Source organism: Phyllostomus discolor, chromosome 1 (assembly GCF_004126475.2).
Source record: "Phyllostomus discolor isolate MPI-MPIP mPhyDis1 chromosome 1, mPhyDis1.pri.v3, whole genome shotgun sequence".
Classification (NCBI taxonomy): Eukaryota; Metazoa; Chordata; class Mammalia; order Chiroptera; family Phyllostomidae; genus Phyllostomus; species Phyllostomus discolor.
In genome coordinates this window covers 19,767,921-19,773,413 of record NC_040903.2, presented here as the reverse complement: position 1 = coordinate 19,773,413, position 5,493 = coordinate 19,767,921, and positions in this window count along the sequence as shown.

Below are 5,493 nucleotides of genomic sequence, written 5' to 3'. Positions count from 1 at the left end.
CCAGAGTAAGTATTTGAATACAAATTAAGTGCTGCCCAATCAGTGACAGAAGGAGATTCCATGTAAAACCCCACCAGCAACTGATAGGCTTGTATCCCTGCATTATGGTGCCATTGTGGAGGCTCTGCATTGACCTTTGCAGTTACACAGAGCCCTTACCAGTTGCCAAATCAGCTTCAGGGAAGGAAAGTCCATGCACGTTCTGGCCACTTTTTTTTCTTGACTCCATAGATTAAATATTGATTCTGAAACAAAAAGTAATAATAATAATGGACATATCTGCAAAGCAAAGCAAGTTATCTTTGTGATTGATTTGTTAACTTTCTACAAAATGTTGGTCTCTTGAACATGCACATGGGCAAAAATATAATCACACTGTGGGATTTACATCCATGTGCATGGTGTTAGCTTCTTATGGCTGCTCTAGCAAAGCACCACAAAGTGGGTGGCTTACTTAACCAATAGAAATGCATTTTCTTACATCTCTGGAGGCTAGAATTTCAAGATCAAGGAGTAAAGGGGGTTGTTCCTTCTAAGGGCTGTAAAGGAGAAAATCCCCATACCTCTCTCCCTAGCTTCTGGAGATCTGTTGACAAGCTTTAAAGTTTTTGTCTCCTGGACGCATCACCCCGAACTCTTCCTTCTCCCTGCATGGGTACTGTTTCTGCTTCTGGTTTCCCCTTTTTATAAAGGTACTAGTCCTGTTGGATTAGGGCCCACTCTAATATCCTTATCTTTACTTCATCATTTGCAAAGATGGTATTTCCAAATGCAGGCACAGTCATACTCACAGGCACTGCAGGTATTTACTTCAACATCTTTTGAGGAGATGAAATTCAATCTATCCCAAAGCCATCCCCCTCAACTCTTTACTAATAATTTCCTACTCTTGATCCTCCCATGCCTCTGATTCTAGCAATGTGTTAGCCATTGTTCAAGTATTTGTGAATTTCCTACCTCATGGTATCTAGCATTCCAAGCAGAAGGAACACCGTGATGTACTAACATAACTTTTGCCTACTGGGAACATTGTTATCTTCACTTAATTGGGATCTAATATCTACAAGAATTCTGCCTTGCTTGGGTAAAAAAGCATATAAGACAGAAGCATCTGTGTTTTTTTTTTCCCATCGTAGTCAACTAGTCACAGGGAATTTTGTGTGAATCTGTAGAATACAAGAACTTTGGCCAAATGGGAGAAGTAGACAACAATGATTATGAGCCACCTGCTCAGGCTATTCACCTGTGCTTTCAATATTGCTTGAGATCATCTTATATATAAATTTCTACTTAATAGGAAAAAGAACACTGCATCTATAGATTTGTGGGTCATATAGTCTTCAGTTTAGGGTGGACGGAACATACCACATGTGTACTTGTTATTGGTAGCCAGGTTTCATTACCTGCATAACTCCGTTAGTAAGAATTTAAAGAAGAGAAAAACCTTAGAGAACTCTCATGGTACTTTATAGGGGCTTGCCACAGTCTCCACAAGCATTCAGGGCCTGCACATAATTTTATTGTTTGGAATATAATGGCTAATTTATAGAGCTCCTTGCATTACAGTGTGTATGAGCCATAGAGAATTATTTTCATTTTTATTTCTCTCAAAACTCAAAGGTTCACCAGTGGAATAAGCTGAGGTAACATGTTTCACAACACAAATTCATCCTTAAAATCAAACAAGCATTGTGCTTCTTTCTTAGAACTAGACAGCACAAAGTGTGGCGGGTTGTCTCCCTTGCAGCTTATATTATGTGGACCAAGGTCACTGAGCTCTCAGAAACTCTGCTGAAGAGTCTGGCATATTCACTGGATTTGTCTTCTATTTTTATAAGTTTGTTTAAACAAAATAACTCATCCCCTTACAGAACGACTAAATCGCATGACTCAGACCTTAAGCAGACAGAATGCCTAAAATCATGCCACAGGATATAAAATACACAGAATACACAAAACATCTGTCTTGTCACTGCTAGGGAGAGACTATGACATTGATAGAGTCAAATATCCTGATATCAAGAGTTGATGCTTCTTATATAATAATTGCATCCCCATAACTGGATATGGCAACTGATGCTTTGAACATGCTCTTGAGAACAGATGCTACATATCTTATTTAAATCTCTAGATTTAAATCAGTCAGAATCAGATATATCTTAGGATATATACTTATACCTTCTGTGACAGAAGCTGGGAAGGTAAATATTAGGCACATTCTGCTTCTAGTAAAGGTCAATACTTTCTTCTTAAGGCAAGTTGTTCTCCATCCATAGAACAGGGTCAAAATACTGGGCTGCCAAATGTCAAATATAGCAATCTAGAGTTACCCATGTCATTTAGTGGTACACGTAATTCACCCAACCAGAAACCTAGTTGGGGGCCCTAATCTTTTCCTAAACCCCTCCTCCATGTCACATTGTCAGCAAATACTATTGGCTTTACCTCCAAACTATGTATTTTTAGATCTCTTTAGTTCTCTTTATTTTCATTGATTCCCTCCAAGATCAAGCCACTAATACTTTTTTGCTTGGACTATGGCCATTATCTCCCCTTTCTCAGATTCTATTCTTTTTCTTGCTATAATACTTATTCCATAAAAAGTGTAGATTGTTCTTTTTTAACAAATAATCATCAAATCATACCACTTATTTATTTAAGAAATAAAACCTAAACTATTTTGTTAGCTTTCTGTCCTTTTCTAGAGTAAATTTCTAACTTTATCCAAGACCTGCAAAGTCCTCTATGATGTCAGTCCTCTTCCATCTCCAAAGTCCTTTTATACAGTCCCACACCCTTTGCTCATCACTAGACATACTATCCTTCTGACTTCTAGCTTTTCTCAGACCCACTAAATTCTTTCCATCTCTGTATTTTAACACTGTAACTCCCTGGGCTTAGTGCTCTTCTCTCCAACTGTTTGCATAACTGACTCCTCCTTCTTTCATTCAATTCTCAGGCGAGATGCTGTCTCCATAGAGGAGTGTTCTCCGAGCACTCGATGTAAGGTGTCCTCACCTCAATTGTGGTAGCTACTCTCCAGAAATAATCTCCCATGAACTACACCACCTAATATTCATACATTGTGTGATCTCCTCTCTCACTGAATCTCTATGAGCTCTGGGACTCACTTTAAGCAACAGAATATCACAGGGATGACATTGTTCTGGGGTTATGTTAAAAAAGCTGGCGTATTCCATTTTTTAACTGTTGGATGTAAAACATTCACTTTCCTTGTTCAAGAGACCTCATGACAAGATCATGTGCAGAGGCGTCATGGAGCAGTGAAGACCCTAAAACTGTATGGACAAAGAGAGAGGCCCAGTTATGCAGCTAACGTCATTCTTCCAGCTGTCTCTACCAAAACAACTAAGCCGTGAGGGAGCCACCTTGGATCTCTCCAGCCTGACAAGTCACATATGACTACCACCTTAGCTGTGATGTCAGATGCACCAGAGCTGCCCAGGCGAGCCCAGTCACACAACAGAATCATGAGAGACGATAACATGGAAAAGAGCAGATTGTGTGCCTAATGAGACACCAAAGGATAAAAGTGGTAAATCCAACAAAGTGGAATGCACAGACATACAAAGACATTGAAACTGTTCCTAAATGGAAAAAATGTAGGTGGAAACCATGTACTGTGTGTAAATATCTTTACTGATACATCCAGTTAAGTCATCAAAATCATGCTCTATAAAAGGATAGGATACAAAAAACGACCATTTTGAGTTGCTTCTCCTTTAAAAAGAAATCATGTTTTTTAAAATAATGAGCTATAAATATATTTGATTTTATGATTTTATTTTTAGATACTGTCTCATTAAGGCCAACCATCATCAAGTACTGCTGAGACACTAAACACATTCTAATCTAATCAGAGAGATATACACATTGAACTCTCAAACAATAAACACAGATTTGAGATGGACTGGATGTACAACAGAACCACTTTGAAAAAGACCTTGCAGTATAATAACCTATTCAGTCTCCACTTACATTTCACAGAAGCAATTAATATAGTCAGCAGAAGAAAGAGAGGAAATTTAAGCAGAATGTAAATCAAATACTGTCATGACATAACATTTGAAAATCTTCTTTAATAAAAAAATATTTTTGTATATACAAAAGGACATGTATTATTAAATGTTTGATAATTTTCACTGGCTTAAAAATGCTGTTGTAAATGCCTTAATTTACATATTTTTATATAACTGTAACTATTTATAATTTAATGCTGTATGCAGGCACCTAAATGAGGATTATTCTTTAAGTTTATATATGAATTGCTAGTTTGTTCATGCACCATGTCGTTTATGGCATTCCAGCAACATATTTTATTCGTTTCTTTTTTAGCTTCCAAATGAAGGTAAAGATGTACAGACACAAAGTACATGTATTCTGGAAAGCGAGCACGTTGCATGAACACCGAAGTAGTCTGCTATACGGCTGAATACATTCAGGGAGGGTGTGAGGAATAAAAAATTATTGTAAGTCATGTACTAGAAGGTTTTTTATATTGAAGACTAACAAAAGAGAATAACTGGAAAATCAGTTGTTGAACACAAGGATGCTCTGAGCACAGAGAACAGGAAAAAGTTGCAGATGACAATAAGGCAGAGATCTGCATGTACTCTTGCAACGTATACCACATCTCCAAGCCCGCCCTCCATGGTTTTTCACCCTGCCCTGTCACTGACATCACCTAATTTCACCTCACTTCACCTCACTTCCCCTTTTATTCCTCCTTCTGTAGGTATTCTCTCCTGGCCACCTCTACCACCTTTTCTGCCCCCACAGTGTTTTTGCATTTTGGCGGTGAGAGAAAGGATTTTTGCATACAATAAAAATTAAAAAATGAATAAGTAAATAAAACATGTGGCTTAACTATTTAATAATACTCTTTTGATTGCTTCATTTGTATTTAAGCTTAATCTTTGACATGCAGGTGATATATGAGTTCTGTCTAGAGTGTATCCAGCCACATACTATGAAAACAGAAGACATTTATTGAAGATAGAAGAAACATTGTACATAGGACAGTGACATCTTAGTCCCCTTCAAAGTAAGTACCTTGGGACCTCACACTATTCTCCCTGAATCTCTTCAAATGCTCAAAACACTTTGCAAAATTCTTTGTTGGCATTGCCATCACCTGTTCCATTGTATTTTCCTGAATCTCATCAATGATCTGAAATTTCTTCATATGATTTTAGTTTTTGGAAAATCCAGAAGTCACAGGGCACCAAATCTGGGCTGTAAAGGTTTGAGTTACCTGGATGATTTGATGTTTTGCCGAAAAACTCTGCATGAGACATGATGCATGAGTGGGTGTGTTGTCGTGATGAAGCTGCCAATCACCAGTTACTCATAGCTATGGCTGTTTTATCATATTGCATCTCTCAACAAATGAAGAAAATTGTGGTAGTACTCCTTAGTCTTGTTTTTGCCTGGAGAAGCATACTCATGATGGACAACACCATCCCAATAAAA